Source organism: Saccopteryx bilineata, chromosome 1 (assembly GCF_036850765.1).
Source record: "Saccopteryx bilineata isolate mSacBil1 chromosome 1, mSacBil1_pri_phased_curated, whole genome shotgun sequence".
Taxonomy (NCBI): domain Eukaryota; kingdom Metazoa; phylum Chordata; class Mammalia; order Chiroptera; family Emballonuridae; genus Saccopteryx; species Saccopteryx bilineata.
The window spans coordinates 84,449,410-84,470,089 of NC_089490.1; the positions used below are offsets into that span (position 1 = coordinate 84,449,410).

Genomic DNA, 20,680 nt, shown 5'->3' on the forward strand with positions numbered 1-20,680 from the left:
CTCCAGAAGAACTTACCTTGGAACTTAGAATAAGCTCAAGCTCCTTGCCTCTCCAGACTCATTTCCCATCACACTCTCCCTCTGTTCTGGCTTATTTTGCTGGAGCCACAGCAGCAGCCTGTGAATGTGCCACGCTTCTCCCTGCCTCAGGCCTTTGCACTGGTGATGCCCTTTTTCTGGAATTCTCTTCTCCTTGGATTTTGTGGGGCTGGGTTTTTAAAATAAACTTACGTTTTTTTTCAAAGTATCATGACTATCTGCAATTGTCTTAGCTCTTTACTTGCCTTTTTTTTTTTTTTTTACTTTCTTCCCCACAGAGCCACCATGGCATCTGCTGGTACTAGTCCAGCAGGTGGCAGGCACTAGGTGAATGACCACTGAATGAGTGAAGGACTCTTAAAGTGTCTGTTTATTTGTGGCAGTCCTCACCCTACCTGTGTGGCTCCTACTGCCTGCCTAGGTCTTTGCCTTCCACCCCCAGGCTGAGTTAAGGAAGAACTTAAGGTCAGGGTGATATACTCTGTCCTGCTCACTGAGGGGCCCTCAATGGCCATTTAGTGAAGCGTTTCTGGACAGTGTTAGAGAGGCAGACATTGGAGGGCACTGACAAGTCAGAGCAAGACCAAGGAGTGTGCAAGGAATGGTAGAAAACTGAAGAAATTTATTCCCAAAAAGAGAATATTTAGGGGGGGGGACAAGGGCTTTTAGATGGTGAGGTATGCTATATAATGGGGTGTTTCTGAGGGCAGAAGCAGGAGCAGTAGGCAGAAGAGATGAGGAGGCATATGTTGATTCAGTTTAGGGAAGACCTTTCTGTTTATGTTCTCTAGGCGTAGAATGGTTCATTTTATGAGGTAGTAAGCCTCCTGCCACAGAGAGAGCACCACTCCCAAGGGTGTGGTGGAGAAGATACATCATAATGAAGGGTAGAACAGGTGGCTTGCAAGGCCTTTCCACCTGTGAGCTTCTAGGAATCAAAGGTGGTCCCAGCTTTCAGGGGTGACCTGGAAGTCTCACTTAGTGCCTCGGGAGAAAAGAAGAGCCGCTTCAGGGTGCATGGAGGAAAGGTCAGGGAGCAGGTAGCAGCCTGAGCACCCGCTGCAGAGACAGGCTGGGCCCGCTCCATGGTCCTGAGAGAATCTTCTGTTCGCTTGCTGATTCCTTGAGTATCCCTCCTTCCCTTAGAAGGTGTCCCCCTCGAGGGCAGGGACTTGTCTCATTCACCACGGTATCCGCAGCAGCCTGAGCACCCGCTGCAGAGACAGGCTGGGCCCGCTCCATGGTCCTGAGAGAATCTTCTGTTCGCTTGCTGATTCCTTGAGTATCCCTCCTTCCCTTAGAAGGTGTCTCCCTCGAGGGCAGGGACTTGTCTCATTCACCACGGTATCCCCAGCACCCAGAACAATGTCCAGGGTATAGTAGGTACTCAATAAACTTGTGACCTCGAAGCCTAGCTCTGGAATCTGAGTCCCTGCCCACTTACTGGCTGTGTGATTTCGGGTTGGCTCCTTCACTTCTCTGTGTTTCCTTGTCTCCCAAATGTGCATGGTGACATGAGGATGACCGGCACCCCGACCAGTCAGGTGAACAGGAGCAGTGGCTGAGCTTGCACACATGGGCCCTCACCAGCCCTGGTTGCTCTCCTATCTCCGCAGCAGAGACCACCTGCCTTTGTTGTTGCATCCCACCTCCTCCGTTCTCACTGTCCACTGGGTAGGCAGTCTCCAAGTCCTGCTTGCAACTTGCGGAGAAGGGCAGACTAGTTTGTGGGACCAGAACATAGGTGAGTGCCAAGGGAGCTGGCAGAGCTCTGGGCTGGGTGAAAGCTGAGTCACATTTATAACAACCTAGGGGTGGTGGCGTCATGGTGACACTCACTTCTGGTGGGGAGGGTGATGCATCTCACACCTCAAGGCAAGTGAGCCCAAACAGAAAAGCTTTGGGAAAGAAAGGAAACAGGAGGACAAATGGAAAATTTTATCCAATAGCTGTTCAGGAATCCCTTCCGCTGGAAGAATCTAGAAGATGAGCCCCCACCTTCATCTGGCCCACCGTCAACTGGCCTACAGGGGCTTTCCCATTTGCAGGTACTGATGAACTTTCAGGCATCCCTGCTCATGGCCATCCATGCCTGATGTCCCCCTCACAGTCCTGCCTCAAGACCACAGCTCATGCTGTTCCTCTACCCTGGCATGCTCTTCCCTGCCCACATCCACCTGCTGAGATCCTGCACATTCCTGAGGCCCACCCAGTTAAAACACCATGTCCTTGAAGCTGTAAATCATCTCTTTACACAGGCCCTGCCACTGTCCTCTGCCTGCTTTTGACATTTCAGCCCTCGGTGCTCGCACTCGGCAGGTCATTTGATGTTCAGTACTTACCTTCTTCTCACCTCTCTCTCTCTCCTCCCATAATTCATCCTTCCTTTCCCTCGGCTTGAATGTGATCTGGTGGTCTCAGACATTTCCATTGAGCTCCGCATGTTATTTACCCAAACTCCTCATAGGTGCTTCTCCTGTCCTCATAGTTCTGACACAAGATGCTATAAATACAAAATGACTGCTCATTGAAAAGATGGTATTGCTCCTTGTTATTAGCCCAAGCAAGTCGAGAACCTATGTCCACACAAAATCCTGCACATGAATGCTCACAGCAGCTTTATTCATAATTGCCAAAATTTGGAAGCCGCTAAGATTTTCTTTGATACCTGAATGAATAAACAAATTGTGGCACGTTGAGGCAATAGAATATTATCAGAGGTAAAAAATAATGAGCTATGACCTGGCCAGGTAGCTCAGTTGATTACAGCATCATTTGATATGCCAAGGTTCAATCCCTGGTCAGGGCACATACAAGAATCAACCAATGAATACACAAATAAGTGGACCAACGAATCAATGTTTCTCTCTCTAAAAGAAAAAAATTAATAAATACATACCAAAAAAAAAAAAAAAAAAGGAAGAAAAGAAAAAGAAGTGAGCTTTGAGCTATAGAAAGACATGGAGGAGGCCTGACCTGTGGTGGCGCAGTGGATAAAGCGTCGACCTAGAAATGCTGAGGTCGCCGGTTCGAAACCCTGGGTTTGCCTGGTCAAGGCACATATGGGAGTTGATGCTTCCAGCTCCTCCCCCCCTTCTCTCTCTCTGTCTCTCCCTCTCCTCTCTAAAATGAATAAATTAAAAAAAAACCTAAGCTTTAAAAAAAGAAAGAAAGAAAGACATGGAGGAAGCTTAAATGCATATCACCAAGTGAAAGAAGCCAGTCTTCAAAGGCTTCTATAGGATTCCAACTATTCTGGGAAAGGTCCAAGTATGGAGACAGTAAAAAGGCCAATGCTTGGCAAGGGTTGAGGGCGAGAAGGATGAGCAGGTGGAGCACAGGACTTTTAGGGCAGTGAAACTGTTCTGTGTGACAGTATAAGATGGACCCATGTCATAGTGCATTGATCAAAATCCATAGAGTGGGCCCTGGCCGGTTGGCTCAGTGGTGGAGCGTCGGCCTGGCGTGCGGGAGTCCCGGGTTCGATCCAGCCAGGGCACACAGGAGAAGCGCTCATCTGCTTCTCCACCTCTCCCCCTCTCCTTCATCTCTGTCTCTCTCTTTCCCTCCCGCAGCCGAGGCTCCATTGGAGCAGCGATTGCCTGGGTGCTGAGGATGGCTCTGTGGCCTCTGCCTCAGGCACTTGAATGGCTCTGATTGCGGCAGAGCGACGCCCCAAGATGGGCAGAGCATCACCCCCTGTTAGGCATGCCAGGTGGATCCTGGTCGGGCACATGCGGGAGTCCGTCTGACTGCCTCCCTCTTTCCAACTTCAGAGAAATACAAAAAAAAAAAAAAAAAAAAAAAAAAAAAAAAAAGAAAATCTATAGAGTTTACAACACAAAGAATAGAGCCTAATGCAAACAACAGACTTCAGTTAACAATAAGGTACTACTTTGGGCTCACCAGGTTTAACACACACATGTCACCAACATGGAGGTCAATAATGGGATACTATGGTGCGGAGGAGAGGAATGTAGGGGAGTGAGGACTCTCTATTTTCTGATCAATTTTTCTGTGAACCTAAAACTGGTCTTTAAAATAATTTACGTCTTTGTTCTCTTCAGCACTGAAGATGTCCCTTTTTTGGAGATGGCCTCTGTTCTGTCAGCCCTCTCTTTCTTCCCCAGAGGCTTGAGCCACAGGAAGAGCCAAAGAGGCAATTGCTGACTTGCCTATCATGCTTAATGCTGTGATGAGCTGGCTGAGGAGCCTACACATGGAGGATGAGCTGCAGGTTGGGTGGCCGTAGGGTGCTGGGGACCAGCGTCAGGCCTGCATTTACAAAGAGGGCGGGTATGGCCTGAGAGGTCTTCCTGGAAGAGTCACTGAGGAGGCTCCAAGAAGAGGAGCAGCAGCATGTATCTGGAAGGGCATGCTAACAGGTGAGGAGGGATGGTGGGAGCCAATGCAAGGAGGTGGGAGAGGGCTTGGGGACCAGACAGGTGAGGGCATTGTAGAGCAAGTGCATGGAAACAGCCTCCAACATCCAGGCAGGCTCCAAGGCCCTGCTCAGGTAGGACCCAGGCATGGAGATACTGGCCAGTAACATGACCTCTGCTCTACCCATGCCCTCTCCACTGGGAGACTTTGAGTGGTATGGGATAGTGCAAAGAGCATGGCTTTGGAGCAGGAAAGAGCTGTATGACCTTGGGTAAGTCACTTTAATCTTTCTGAGCCTCAATTTTCCCAAGTGCAAAGTGAGGTTGTTTTGAGGACGAGCAATTGCTATGTATCAGCATTATCACAGGGCCCATTACTGTGGAAAGAAGTCACTTGGGTGGCAGCCATGATTATTATGGGGGCTGGGAGAAGCCAGGGCCAGTTCAACCTCTTGGGCCCACCCCAGAAGCCCAGCAGGTGATCTGTCCCAGTCAGTGCTCAGTGAAGACTGACCTACTGACAGCATGAATGAGCAAGTGGTGGCCAGCTCCCAGACCTGGCCCCAGGGAGGACCTGGCTCTGGGTGCCTGCTGTCTGGGCACACAGCAAGACTGCTGTGACCTGTAATTAACCCAGGCTGGGCTTGGCGGACAAGCAGGCAGATGGGCTCTCTTGTGCCCACATGATACTCCCATCAGCTTCAATGAGTGCACGTGCTGCAATCTGAAACCCGAGCCACAGGCTGGAACCAGTTGCACAGAGAATAGAGCTGTCACAACAGGAAGGGCGGGTTCAGAAGGGACAGTGGGAGGAGGACTGGGCTCTGCTCTTTAGCACCCCAGGCCACCCAGGAGCTGCCAGGACCCAGATGACTAGAGGTTGGCTACTGAGAGCATGAACTTGGCAGGGAGCAGGACTCAGTTCTGGCTACTGCCCCTGACTTTGGACTTTAACTGTAAGGAGAGTTATGTGTACATGGCCTTTAGGGATCTGCCTTTGCTCTACCTCAGACATACCGCCCTTTTGCCTCATTATCTGCCCCTCAAGACGTGACCTTCCAAGTCTTGCTTATCTATAAGGATCTGCTTTTCTCAGGAGCCCTCCAGGACCCTCCAGTGTACTGCTTTCACCCCTCTCAAGCCCTGCTCATAGTCTGCCTCGCCCTGCCCCCCGGAATGAGGTGTTCAGAGTTGAAGAATGAGTATTTTTCTTTTATGCCTAAGTACCCAACATCATGTGGCTGCTCTGTCAAAGGGAGAGTCACGGACAAGGCTGTCAGAGGAGGTGGAGCAACATGTGACTGGGAGGGCACATTGCAGGTAAGGGGGTTGATGGGAGCCAATGCAAGGAGGTGGGAGATGGCATGGCGACTAGATGAGTGAGGGCATCGTAGAGCAGGTACCTGGAAACAGCCTCCAACATCCAGGTGAGGGAAAGGGTGCTAGAGAAGGAGCCAGGGGCCCAAGTTTGAGGGGCCTCTGGCCCTGATGGCTGGCAAAGCTTGAGCAACTCCCCTGACTTCCCTGGGACTCTGCTTCCTTACTTTAGAAGGAGGGTAGGGCTCACCTGCTCAGCCGTTGGGATCTTCTGGCTTTGATGCTTTGTGATGCCGAATGCTCCACACTGCCCCTCTGCCAATCTCTTCCACCGGCCCCACTCCCTGTCCAATACTGCATTTCAATGCCAAATTGTTGCCTTCATGCCCGTTAACCTGCTGTCTACCCATTCTGATCTACTGGTCATCATTCATGCACCTGAAGAAGAAAAGGGATATCTATCTAGATATAGATATAGATATAGATATAGATATAGATATAGATATAGATATAGATTTTTTTTTTGGTATTTTTTTGGTATTTTTCTGAAGTTGAAAACAGGGAGGCAAACAGACTCCTGCATGCACTCAACCGGGATCCACCCGGCATGCCCACCAGAGGGCGATGCTCTGCCCATCTGGGGCGTTGCTCTGTCGCAACCAGAGCCATTCTAGTGCCTGAGGCAGAGGCCATGGAGCCATCCTCAGCGCCTGGGCCAACTTTGCTCCAATGGAGCCTTGGCTGCGGGAGGGGAACAGAGAGACAGAGAGGAAGGAGAGGGGGAGGGGTGGAGAAGCAGATGGGCGCTTCTCCTGTGTGCCCTGGCCGGGAATCGAACCCAGGACTCCTGCACGCCAGGCTGATGCTCTACCACTGAATCAACCGGCCAGGGCAAGAAAAGGAATATTTCTCCATCACAAGCACTTCTGAGCATTTGCCATGTGGTGTTCATAGCTCTAGTTCAGATGATTCAAAACCATCAGGCCCTGGCCAGTTAGATTAGTCAGAGTGTTGTCCTAAAATACCAGGTTGCAGGTTTGATCCCCAGTCAGGGCACATATGGGAAGCAAAACAATGAATGAAAAACTGAGTGGAATAATGAATGCATCTCTCTCTCCCTCTCTCTGTCTCTCTAAAATCAATCAATACAAAACCAAAACTGCTTGACCTGTGGTGGCGCAGTGGATAAAGGATTGACTTGGAATGCTGAGGTTGCTGGTTTAAGACCCTGGGCTTGCCTGGCCAAGGCACATACAAGAAGCAATTACTGTGAGTTGATGCTTCCTGCTCCTTTCTCTCTCTCTCTCTCCTCTTTCTAAAATCGATAAATAAAATATTTTTTAAGTGAGAGAGAGAAAAAGAGAGAGACAGACAGACAGGCAGGAAGGGAAAGAGATGAGACACATCAACTTGTAGTTGGGGCACTTTAGTTGTTCATTGATTGCTTTCTCATATGTACCTTGACCAGGGGGTACCAGCTGAACCAATGACCTTTTGCTCAAGCCAGTGACCTTGGGCTTCAAGCCAGTGATCATGAGGTCTTGTCTGTGATGCCACCTTCAAGCCAGTGACCCCATGCTCAAGCTGGTGAGCCTACACTACCTTGGGGTTTCGGACCTGGATCCTCGGTGTCTCAGGCTGCACAACCACATGGTCAGGCAATAAATAAAATCTTAAAAAATAAAACAAAACAAAACAACAAAAAATAATCTGGCCCTTGCGAGGTGGCTCAGTTGATGAAGCATCATTCTGGTGTGCTGAGGTCATGGGTTTCATACCTGGTCAGGGTACATATAAGAAGTGATCAGTGAGTATGCAACTAAATGTAACAATTAAGTGGAACAAGGAATTAATGCTTCTCTCTCTCTCTCTCTCTTCCCTCTCCTCTGACTCTCTTTCTCAAATCATGGAAAAAAACCCACTAAAAAATACTTTAACCTTTTGAGTAGTACTAACGTTTATGTACGTCTTCACTCAAAGGGTTAACAAAAAACTCACTACTCAAAGGGTTAAAAAAAACCCATGTCCAGTTCTGGTCAGGTAGCTCAGTTGGTTAGAATGTTGTCCTATGTCTCAGTACACCAAGGTTGATGGTTTGATCCCCAGCTAGGGGATCGAACATATAAGAATCAACCAATGGCCTGACCAGGTGGTGGCACAGTGGATAGAGTATCAACTGGGATGCAGAGGACCCAGGTTTAAAACCCCCAGGTCACCTGCTTGAACACAGGCTCATCCAGCTTGAGCACAGGGTCGCTGGCTTGAAGCCCAAGGTTGCTGGCTTGAGTCCAAGGTGCTGGCTTGATCAAGGGGTCACTCACTCTGTTGTAACCCCCCGGTCAAGGCATATATAAGAAAGCGATCAATGAACAACTAAGGTGCTACAATGAAGAATTGATGCTTCTCATCTCTCTCCCTTCCTATCTGTCCCTATCTGCCTCTGTCTCTGTCACAGAAAATAAAATCAACCAATGAATGCACAATTAAGTGGAACAATAAACTAATGTTTCTCTCTCTCCCCCACACTTTCTCTTCCTCCCTCCTTTCTCTCATCTATTATCTGCTGACCAGACCTGGAGAGAAGAGAAAGTGGGTGACCATGAGCAATCCAGTGGGCAGTGTTATTGCTTGAACTGAAAATGTGGCTGGGGCTGTTTGGATTGGAGAATGGGTCAAATGGATCTCAGACTTGCTTGGAGACCCCTGCAGAGGGAAAAGGAGACAGGGAGCTGAGGCAGGGCAGGAATGGAGCCTGGGAGGAGTAGAGGGCCGTGGGAGTGAGAATGCAGGCAGCAGGGTGGGGCAGCCTGTGAGATGGAGAAATGGTGCCCACATTCCTCTGTGGGAGATAACGCCAGTGAGCTGGGCACTAACCTGAGCTGGAATGGAAGTCCAACTCCCTGAAACTCATCCTCTCGGGAGAAGCGCCCTTAGCTCTGCCCCTCTTGGGGCAGGGTGTGCAGGAGAGGGAGTGGGAGCTAGCATGCCCATTATGACCTGCCAAGCGTGTCACCTGCTCACTCTCCCCTTTACAGACCAGGAGGTGGCTGGGGTGAACAGGTACATAATGATGGTACCAGCATCAGCTGAGTGAGCCTCTACTGTGTGCCAGGAACATTACAAAATGCTTTCATCTGTCACTGCATTTAATCCCCCCCCCCCCCAAGTAGGGGTTCTCCTGTACAGACAAGGACACGGAGGCTAAGAAGTGTGGTGACCTGCCTAAAGTCACAAGTCTAAATGGTTCTAAAAGATAAAGTCTCTTCAAACAAAACCAAAAACAAAGCAAAAAAAAAAATGTACAAGGAATCTCTGAGCCTAATCTTTCCTAATTGCTGGAAACAAAAACCCTTTTTAACAAAAGATAAAACTGGGTCTGTGTTGCTCCGCCTTTCCTCCTCCTTTCTTCCAACATCAGGAAGTGACCAGAGCCCAATTAAATATTTAACCAGAGAGTGGGGGTGTTTTTGGAAGCCTGACCTCCACCGCTGCCTCTTGTACTACTGTGACGGTAACATTGAGCTACGTATAATCCTGTGCCCTGGGTGAGGAGAAGTCTAAGACCTTCTCACCCCAGTCTGCTGGCCCGATCCTTCCCCCCTCTCCGGTGAGGCATGGACGCTCCCCAGGGCAGAGCCCTTCTCCAGTGTTTCACAGATGGTGATTCAACAAATCAGGCACAGACACACACGTGGACAGGTTTCCTCCTGGTTAGCAGGACCTTTGAAAACAGCTGGTCTGGGGTCCAAGAGCAGCCCTCGATGCTTTTCCACCGTCTCCAACTGTGGTTTCAAAACCTCTTTATCTTTTAAACTGTGGGACACATTAAAAAAAATAATTATTGATTGATTTTAGTGAGAGAGGAACGGGGAGAGAAAGAGACAGGAACATTGATTTGTTCCTGTATGTGCCCTGACTGGGGATTGAACTGGCAACCTCTGTACTTCAGGATGATGCTCTACCCAACTGAGCCATCTGGCTAGGGGGAACACTTTCCATGATATCTTACATGTAATCAATGGCAGAGTTTTTATTTATTTAATTTTAAAGTGGTGGTAATTTTATTTTTTAAAAGATTTTATTTATTGATTTTAGACAGAGAGAGAGAGAGAGAGAGAGAGAGAGAGAGCGGAGGGAGGAGCGGGAAGCATCAACTCATAGTAGTTGCTTTTCATATGTGCCTGACCAGGCAAGCCCAGGGTTTTGAACCGGCCACCTCAGCATTCCAGGTTGATGCTTTATCCACTGCACCACCACAGGTCAGGCAATAGCAACATTTTATTGATGTATATTTATTTTATGATATAAGTATTGGTGCACAACTTCCTTTATAAGCTCAAGCTTATTACCATTCCTTTGTTATAAAATGACCAATAACAGCAATGCCACTTTTTTTTTTTTTTTTTACAGAGGCAGAGATAGACAGGGACAGACAGACAGGAACAGAGAGAGAGGAGAAGCATCAATCATCAGTTTCTTGTTGCGCATTGCGACTTCTTAGTTGTTCATTGATTGCTTTCTCACATGTGCCTTGACCGTGGGCCTTCAGCAGACCGAGTAACCCCCTGCTGGAGCCAGGGACCATGGGTCCAAGCTGGTGAGCTCTTTGCTCAAGCCAGATGAGCCCACGCTCAAGCTGGCGACCTCGGGGTCTCGAACCTGGGTCCTTTCGTATCCCAGTCCGACGCTCTATCCACTGCGCCACCACCTGGTCAGGCAGCAATGCCACTTTTTTGATGAATGTACATTTTGAGACTGTTAGTTTTTTTTTAAATTAGCTCCAGGGTATCTAATATTATTTTATAACAAGGAAATCTGGATTCCCAGAATTGGTTGCATATGATAACAAGAATCTTGGTTTACAATCACAGGATGACCTTCAATTCATCTGATCCAGACGCTGACAAAGAGTAAGATGAGGCTTTGTATTCAGAATGGAATCACTGTTGGCTTCCAGGACTTTCTCACCCTTCAGAACTTCATGACTCAAGGAAGGAGTTCTTGAGGAAGTTTCTACTTTTACTACATGATAGAAAATACTTTACAATGTATCACATAAAGTTTGGGCATTGTTAGGTCTTCATTCAAAGTTTCAAACACTTACTTTAAAGTATCTATTTTATTGTTGACACTTGTTCCACTTTGGTACCAATGGCAACACTGTAACCCTAACTCCTCAGAACAAGCTTTTCCACTTAGTAAAAGTTAGACTTATCTGTCAGGAACAGTGCTTTCAAATGCATGAGGCATAAAAACTGATTGAGGAAATTGTGGAAAATGAAGTCATCCCAATGTAGGATATCCTGGAGATGCCCACTTTGGCAAATGTTGTCCAGATGATGTGACCATATCCCTCTGACTTTGGGCGGAAGCAAGCGCCAGACCCACATGTCTTGCCAAGTGGCATTGAGTGGGACATGACATGGCATGGCATTCAAATGGAGCTGTGTACTTACTTGCTGGTACAATTCTATGTGAGCAGATGTGCGCAAGCCAGAATGGAACAAAACAGAACAAAGCAAGAAAGGCTGGGGTAATTGCTTCCTAATCAATGACACATTTACAAGGAATTCAGATCTTTACGCAACTTGGCAGGGAGAGCTTCATTCTGAGGTATATCTAGAAATGTGTGTCTCTAGCCTCAACAATTAACACTTCGGTGTCTCTAAAACAGTAATGGTGCACAGTATATATTCTTGGGTCTTTCTTTTTTTAATCACAAAATTTCTCAGAGCACTTTTACAACATGTGTACAAGCCCTCGGACACACTCATCAAACAAGGACTGGGTCTGTTACATCCTTAGAGCACCATGGTGTGATCTCAAGAATCTCTACATTTACTCTAAGCACTATATCCTGTGATTGAGCCCATTTTTACAGTTGAGAGAACTGAGACCTGACTGATGAAGCAACTTGCCAGCACTGTGCAGCTACTCGCTGCTCAGCTGCCTTTCTTTCTGTATTTCCCCTAATTTCTCCTCATGTTCACAATGCTTCTGCCAAGCAGAACCCTCCTCTCTCCTTGGAGAAGAGGATTTCTTTCTTTCTTTCTTTCTTTCTTTCTTTCTTTCTTTCTTTCTTTCTTTCTTTTTTACAGAGACAGAGAGTGAGTCAGAGAGAGGGATAGACAGGGACAGACAGACAGGAACGGAGAGAGATGAGAAGCATCAATCATTCGTTTTTCATTGCACTTTGCAACACCTTAGTTGTTCATTGACTGCTTTCTCACATGTGCCCTGACCGCGGGCTTTCAGCAGACCAAGTAAGCCCTTGCTGGAGCCAGTGACATTGGGTTCAAGCTGGTGGGCTTTTTGCTCAAACCAGATGAGTCCACGCTCAAGCTGGTGACCTTGGGAGTCTCGAACCTGGGTCCTCTGCATCCCAGTCCGACGCTCTATCCACTGCACCACCGCCTGGTCAGGCAAGAGAAGAGGATTTCTTGCCTCTGGGCCTTCACATTAATGATTTCCATTCACCTTGGCTTAGTATCTGTGCCTTTGATTTTGTTGCCCTTCTATTGAAGGGTTTCTCTTCCTGTGGGATCATTGCCTTGTTGCACAGGTGACAGTGGGAGGTCTCTCCTACTTCTGGACTCTATGTCCTGTAGGGTCTTCCTAGGAGCACAAGCAGGACCCACATTTATTCCTCCCCTCACCCCTCACCCCCTGCCTTGCATGTTGGAATTAAGTATCAAGTGAATGTCTGTAATAAACGATTTTTTTTTCCTTAAAAAGAAGCATGTACACCACATTACAAGAATATTTTATCAGCAATACAACTATATCTGGATGTTTTTGTTTATTTATTTTTTCTTGAGGACATTTTGTTCTCTGTGAAAGTATGTTTTAACCTAGGCTGTCTGTTTATCCTGGCTGCGTAGTGGGAAATGGCCATTGAAAGACTAACCCAGTCAGCCTCCGTTCCATACCCAGGTAGTGGACACATTTTATGGGAAAGAGGAAGCAAAATGGCAGTTGACAAAGTGTGACCACATGTTAACTGCTCAGATATTGAGCACACACCTGTGGGCCCAGAGTTGGCCACCACACTTTCACCTGTTTTGCCCCACTGATTCCTCACCACAGCTCTGTGAGAAGGGGCCATGTCATCATCCCTGTGTCACAGTTAGGGACACAGAGGTATAGAGAGCTGCAGTGACTTGCGCAAGGTCCCTCAGTGGGGAAGGGGAAGAGGCAGGACTGGGCTCTAGGCTCGTTTGAATATGACTGAAGGAGGCTGGATGTAATATTGTGAAATGTTTGTGGGGAGGGGATCCAAGTTGGTTCATTGCTGGCAAAGGGGACCTGTCTTTGGAAAAGACAGCTGATAAGCTGCTGGGACAGAAGTCAGACCCAAAGAATTCAGCAACAGTGTCAAATTGTTGGGTGCCAGAAAATGAGAGGGATTTTGGTTTTGTCTTGAGAGTAAGGGAAGAGAGAAGAGCACTGCCCGGGTAGCGTGGCAGGCTGTGATCTCTTTGGCTAGAAGGTGTCTTAGGTCGCTGGGCAGTGCTGGGCTCAGGGCTTCTCTGCTGTGTCTGGTCTGCAGGAATCTGGGCTAGGCTCACAGGTCTCTGTGTGGAGAGGGATTTGTGTGAGGTGTGTGTAAATGGAGAGGGCAATGGTGCTGAGGACCCGTGAGTATGTGGAAGAAGAGCGGGAGGCCAGAGGCACAGGTGACTGACACTTGGGAACCTTGGGAAGGATCCTGGATCTTCACAGGGTGTGGAAAAGCAGTGTGTGTGTGTGGATCTAATTGAGATCTTATGGGGCTGGGACACCCTAGCTGGTGACTGGGTTTGGCACTCATGCTCCACAGGCATTTTGGATGGCAGTGGTCCCTGTGGGCTGAGCCCTGAAAAATGGCAGGAACTTCTTGGCATTGGCTTGTTCCAGCACAGCATGGTGGTATCTTTCTTTCTAAATTATTATCATAAGCACAGTGCAACAGAACAGTTTTGAAAGTGAACAACCACTATTTCTTGTGGCCTTTCTTCAGGTCCCTATCCATATGCACAAGAGTAGCAGGTTTAGAGTTCCCACCATTTTATATTTTGTATCCAGCTTCTTCTTTGAACGTCTCTGTTTAGCATTTTCCCATATATTGCTACACTGTCCTCCTGATTTATTTTCAAGGTGGTGATGTGAACCAGTACAGGCTTGGGGTCAGGCTGACAGGGGTTTCTAATCCTGGCTCTGCCATTTACCCTCTTTATTCCGGGCCATTCCTCTAAAGTTACCTGGTGTAAGTACCGAAACCCTTCCTTGGGTTTTGTACATATACCACCAGCACCATAATAATCACCATCCCCCCTCCCACCTCTGCTCTACTTTAAGCCGGCTCAAGTACCGTGAGTCTAAGGAAGCCCTGATGACATCGGCTTTTCTAAGCGCCTTAGGAGAGGAAACTTTCAGAAAAACTTCCAGTCAGACGTGGTGTTGCCTTGCCTCGCCCCCCTACCCCTGGGTGCCCGCCAAACCGCAAAACTCTGGTTCCACGAGCTGGCTCCGTGGACTACAACCTCGGACCCCAACAATCCTTACTTAGCAGCTTAAGCAGGGACTGTCCCTCTGATTGACAGGGGGAGCCGCCAATGGCGCTCAGGGGAGGCCCCTTTTGCGCGCTAGGGGGCGTGCCGCCTCATCTCTCCTATGGACCAATAAAATGAGCTGATAGCGATGTAAGGTGGGGCTCGGTGCCCAGCAGCCAATGGAACGAGCACAGCGGGCGCGGAGGAGGCGGTGCACTCGGCGCTGGCGGCAGAAGTGGTGGCGGCGGGTCAGGGCAGGGCCGGGCAGCTCAGCCGGAGAGAGGGCGGGAGCCGGGCTGGTGCCGGAGCCGGAGCCGAAGCCGAAGCCGAAGCCAGAGCCGGAGCCGGAGCCGGAGCTCGAGCTGGAGAGGGAGACACCGTCGCTGCCGGAGCGAGGTGCGCGGCAGGTCGAGAGACGAGCGGCGTCCGAGGTGAGGGGCGCTCGGTGGCCGTTGGAGAGGAGCGGGCGAACGCCCGTGCGCTGGTCCGCGGCCCGGCCCGCGCCCTGTCAGGCCGCCGAGCTTCGCGCCGAGGGCGGACTCTGGGGCCGCGCTGCTAGCGCGCGAACTTCCTGTCGCCGTGGGAGGGGGTGTGTTCAGGGCTGACGCGGGCGCGGAGTGGGGAGCCGGAGGAGACAGGGGTCCGGAGCATGGTTGGCTTGAGGAGAGTGGGAGCCGGTGGGGCGCGCGGGTTGGGGGCTTGCTGGAGAGAGAAGGGCAGGAGCGGGGCCCGCGGGGGGTCAAAGGGCTCCTGCAGAAGGGGAGGCGGGCGACGTCAGGGGAGACTCAGGGAGGAGCGGGGCCGCTGTTTGAAGGGATGCGCAGGGCTGTAGAGGTTCCCTGATGGCCGCGCGGGTAGGCGAGGGCGGCAGGGGGAGACGCGCCGGAGAGGTGTGGCTGGGAAGCGCCGGTTGGAGGCTCGGCTTGGACCACGGGTGGCCTGGGAGGAGGGGGCGGAGAGAGCGGGCAGGACACATATGCGGATGCGCTTACTTGGGGCGCTTTGATGACCGTCCTCCATTTCCTTCCTTCCCACCCTCCCTGTTCCTCTCCTGGTTCTGGATGGGAGCGGGGCTAAGCCGTTCCTCGTAAGCAGGTGGTAGGGTTTCGGAGCTGTTTGCCCTTTTTTTGCCCCTCGGAGTTTTCCCAGATTGTCACTGCTGCACAGAATCGTGAGCGTCCTCCCTCCTCCGGGGTTTCGGAGCATGCCTGGCATCCGGAGAGGTCTGGGATTGGAGGGAGGGTTTGCTATTTCTGCTGTTTAATTTCAGGGGTTCATTGGGTTTCTGCTCCGTTGATTTTCCTTTCAGACGCAGTTGGTCAGGGGAGTAAACTGTCCCGTTTCCTTGGGACCCACACAGCTGTAGCCCTTGAGGACGTTGCTGCTGCTGCTGACTGGCTGAAGGAGGGAAGGTGGCCTTTGGGTGGGGGTGTGTGTGTGCCATTCGTGGATCTTTGTCTTCTCTTCTTTACCCTAACTGTCCTGTGTCTTTGTGGTTAAGGAGAATAGGCTACTTAGAATCTCCAGGGCTGCTCATTACACTGTTTGCCAAACACTTCCTGGCTGTCCTGGTGAAAATCAAGAGACCAGCTCAAAGCATTCAAATGTGAGCTGTAGAGCTGCTGACCCAGAGCTCACATCTTCTTCCTCTTGGATTCCTTCCTCTGTAGTTGTCCTAATATGCTGAAGTTCTGTATTAACTAACCCTCCTAGGACTGAGGGTTTGGAGCCCAGGGCCAGGTGAGTGCTTTTCGAACCTGGGTCCTCAGTGTCCCAGGTCGATGCTCTATTCACTGTGCCACCACCTGGTTAGGTCAGGTGGGTGCTTTTGAATGCCAGCCCTCCCATTCTTGCCCCAAATGTTTTCTGTTTTTACTTTTTAAAGATTTTACTTATTGATTTTAGGAGAGAGACAGAACTGGGAAGGAGCAGAAAACATCATCAACTTATAAATAGTTGTTTCTTAATGTGCCTTGACCTGGCAAGCCTGGGGTTTCGAACCAGAGACCTTAGCATTCTAGGTTGATGCTTTTATCCATGGTGCCAGCACAGATCAGACTTTTTTTTTTAATTAAAAAATTATATTTTTCCATTGATTTGAGAGAGAGAGAGAGAGAGAGAGAGAGAGAGAAGCAATAACTCGCTGTTCCCCTTAGTTGTTCATTTATTGATTGAGTCTCGAATATGCCCTGACTGGGGATCGAACCTACAACCTTGGCACACTGGAACAACACTTCATCCACTGAGCCATCTGGCGGGGGCTGTCCCCAATGTTCTTATTCCACTTGATCAAAAGCCTGCCTGGAGCCTCCTTATAAAGGCATTGAAGGGGAGGGGGTTTGGTAGTGTGACTTGGGTTTCTCTTGATTCACATGGGAAACTCTCATCTGTGTGCATTTAAACTTAATTTTAGAGTTTGCTAGTCTCCTTGATGAGGTTGTGCTTGTTGAGATATGAGGCTACTACATCAGAAACTTTTCTGTGGTGTGTTTTTCTTTTGACAATTGTCTTGAAGCTTTAAAGAACTGACCATTAGACTGATACAATATTTATTACTTGGGAAAGTAACATAACACAGAGGAGTAGAGCATTGATTAGATCTGTACTCTATTCACTTTTTTTGGCGAAGAATAGAAACTCATTTAAATAGAAATAGCATTCTTAGCTCATACTGTTTGGGAACTGGAACTTTATTACTTTTAGTCTCAAATGTGTAAGAGGTCATAATATTGAAATTATCTAAAAGTATACATGTGTGAAAAAAAAAAATCTGGGTTTTGAACACATTCTGCTTCTGGGAAATAAAGTTGGCTTTCCCTAGTCCTAGACATCAAGTCCAGATCTCTGATAGCCAGCCCAGTTTTTGAGTGAGAGCTGAAGTTCCTTGTCCTTAATCGTTTTGTTTCTTCTCTATTCACTTTAAAGTCTGTACAGATCCAGTTAAGAGCATGATATTCAGGTTTCCTGCTTCTAGTGGGGTCATCTGTTTTTGCAGGATGTTATGGAATATCAAAAAGATTACATAGATTTCATAATAATAATAATAATAATAATGCCTTGTGTTTGGAGATCCTGCGAGCATTTACCAAGTACTCTAGCTACCCTCACCTGAACCTCTTAATTGACTTGGGCCTGCCTTATCTGCCATCAGGTTGTAATGGTGGCTTTGTGAAGGTGGCCTTGTAGATTATGGGGGTAATGACCACCTTCACATGAGTGATAGCGCTGGTTCAGTTTTTTTCCAATTAGATTGTTTGGAACTGCAGCTGCATACCTTAAGGCAGTAATGCCTTAGTTTTGACGTCAGCTTGCATTCCGAAGGTAACTGCATTTCTTTCTGGTCCTGGCAGTGATCCTTCACATACCTGAAAGCACCCCGAAACCTGACTCCTGGTTGGTCCCAGTGATGGTCTCTGGGATGACTGTGTAGGAATTCCTTCAGTATTTAGTATTAGTTTTAAGGAATTTCTTACTATTCAGATCATAAGACTCTGTCTGCTGATTAGAGACATTTTAAAAAGAAGCTTTAAAGTATTCTCTGAAGTGCAACATTCTTGGCATATGTATAGTTCCAAAGGTAACTGAGGGACAGCTGCCATGTTAGAGCACAAATATTGGTATTTTGATTAAAATCACATAAAACAACAATGAAAATTTCTTTCTTTAATTATGTAATGACTCATATTTATTCCCATGATTGCACATTTATCTCTTTGCTTAATAAAACAGTACTGTGTAATCCTTTTTTTTTGTTTCCTAGAATAAAATCTTTATTTTTAAAAATTGAAATATATTTGACATATAACGTTGTATAAACATAATACTTAAAAATTTTCAATATTGCCTGACCCGTGGTGGCGCAGTGTATAAAGCATCAACCTGGAGTACTGAGGTCACCAGTTAGAAACCCTGGGCTTGCTTCATGGCACATATGAGAAGCAACTACTACAAGTTGGTGCTTCCTGCTCCTCACTCCCATTCTCTCTCCCTCTCTCTAAAATTAACAAATAAAATCTTTAAAAAATGTTTTTTTCAATTTTAAAAAACCATCTCTGTGTTTCCTATCTCTAGGCACTGAACTAGATAGAATGAGAATATAGAAATGAATAAAATGCAGACTCTACTATCAAAGACCTCAGCAAGAAGCCTTGGAGAAGGAAAATAAGGATAGAAACTTTACTATAACCATCATTAATATAAAATAATGCTGACTGTCAACTGTAATCAAAAAGTAAAGTAGGCCCTGGCCGGTTGGCTCAGTGGTAGAGCGTCGGTGCGGAGGACCCGGGTTCGATACCCGGCCAGGGCACACAGGAGAAGCGCCCATTTGCTTCTCCACCCCTCCGCCGCGCCTTCCTCTCTGCCTCTCTCTTCCCTTCCTGCAGCCAAGGCTCCATTGGAGCAAAGATGGCCCGGGTGCTGGGGATGGCTCTGTGGCCTCTGCCTCAGGCGCTAGAGTGGCTCTGGTTGCAACATGGCGTCGCCCCCTGGTGGGCGTGCCGGGTGGATCCCGGTCGGGCGCATGCGGGAGTCTGTCTGACTGTCTCTCCCTGTTTCCAGCTTCAGAGAAATGCAAAAAAAAAAAAAAAAAAAGTAAACGTTATTATAATTTTAAGTAAAAAACATTATGTAAATAATAGATCTTAACGGTTAAAATGCTTGGAAAACAAGTGGTAAAATATAAATCAAACTATTGTAATTGTTAATTCAGATGGGTTTGGTCTGTATTCTCTAAATTTTCTATTATAAGTTTATTTTTAATGAAAGGAAGAGTAGTATACTCTTTTTAAATTTTTTTATTTTTTATTTAGTGAGAGGAGGGGAGGCAGAGACAGACTTCCCACCTGTGCCCAGACTGGGATCCAACTGGCAAGCCCACTAGGGGGCAATGCTGGCCCTTGCTCCTTTGCAACTGGAGCCATTTTTTAGCTCCTGAGGCTGAGGCCATGGAGCCATCTTCAGTGCCTGAGGCCATCTTCCTCCAATCGAGCCATGGCTCCAGGAAGGGAGGGGAGAGAGAGAGAGAAAGAAAAAGAAAGAGAGAGAAAGAGAAAGAGAAGTGAGATGGTGGGGAGGGGTGGCGAAGCAGATGGGCTCTTCTCCTGTGTGTCCTGACTGGGAATCTAACCTGGGACATCCACACGCGGGGCCAATGCTCTACCACTGAGCCAACTGGCCAGGGCCATAGTATACTTTTTTTTTTTTTTAATTCATTTTAGAGAGGAGAGGGAGAGACAGAGAGAGAGAAGGGGGGGGGGGGAGGAGCTGGAAGCATCAACTCTCATATGTGCCTTGACCAGGCAAGCCCAGGGTTTCAAACCAGCGACCTCAGCATTTCCAGGTCGACGCTTTATCCACTGCACCACCACAGGTCAGGCTGGTCTTAATAAGTTTAGCATAACTTTTTGAAAAGAGGAAACTTTGCTATAACTTTAGAAATCACATGTTCAGTGTCTTGTGTAACATACTCTTTGGCTCTATGAGGTTTATGTGACTTTCTTACTCTCTAAAAATGCAGAATGATAGAGTGGGAGGAGCATAGAAGGAGACAGGAGCCCTGAACTCTGTGCAGCCTTTCTCTAACTAATCCTGGGTCCTAGGAAAATCACATTATCTTGGGTCTCAGTTTTCATATCTGTAAAATAAGGTGCTTAGAGGTTCTTAACATTTTAAGAATCTGCTAACAACTATGGACTTCTTCCCAGAAAGCACGCATGTGGATATCTTCAGAGACCTGGACCCAGATTTAAAACGGGATCATCTCATCTCTAAGCTTCCACTCACCTCTGATATTCTATAACCTTGTTTTCCAGTCATCTTTGAGCTGATAATAAGATGACTTGTATTTTTAGAGGATACACTCCAAAGCCTTTTTTTACCTCTCATCTTGTTTTTGTCCTTAAAACATTTTTGAGTGGAGTGGGTGGTAAAGGATATACTTTTTGTGATACAGAAAGGGGTACCAGGTGTGGCCACCACTTCGGTAGGGTCACACAGCCAGAGGACTGTCTTAGGATCAGAACTGGACTCTGGTTGCCGGCTTGGGTTTTTTCCATTAGGTTTAGTTTCTTAGATGGTTGTCTTTCTGAGTTATGTTTGGCAGTACAAATAAATATCCCAGAATGTGTCACTTGCAGAGGAAACTGTTAGTCTGCTGAAAGAACTGTTTTTTTGTCTGAGTTTGGATCACTAAACACCTTTCTGCCTGACCTTCAAAAGGTTACTTATTTTGTTTTTATTTTTTCTTGCCATATTTTCCATAGGTACATATTTGTAGGACTTGTGTGTTTTAAGCAGACTTATTTAATGTTTATTAATTAAAGAGTACATTGAAATGATTACTTCTAGTATTGCTTAGCACTTGAGAAACTTGTGAAATGAATGTTAGGTGAAAATTCCAACTATTTGAGT

The 20,680-nt window shown here is 47.7% G+C and overlaps 1 protein-coding gene across 8 annotated transcripts in view; it reads left to right on the top strand.

The window, feature by feature from the left end:
* Nucleotides 1-14,495: 14,495 nt before the first annotated feature.
* Nucleotides 14,496-20,680, top strand: part of PACSIN2 (protein kinase C and casein kinase substrate in neurons 2) — a 157,603-nt gene continuing 151,418 nt past the window's right edge. For 6 of the 8 annotated variants that reach the window (XM_066256275.1, XM_066256265.1, XM_066256285.1 and 3 more), the window contains exon 1: nucleotides 14,496-14,700. The gene's annotated coding sequence lies outside the window, so the exon portion shown is untranslated. The remainder of the gene's footprint in view (nucleotides 14,701-20,680) is intronic. The other 2 variants (XM_066256295.1, XM_066256313.1) reach the window with 1 other exon arrangement.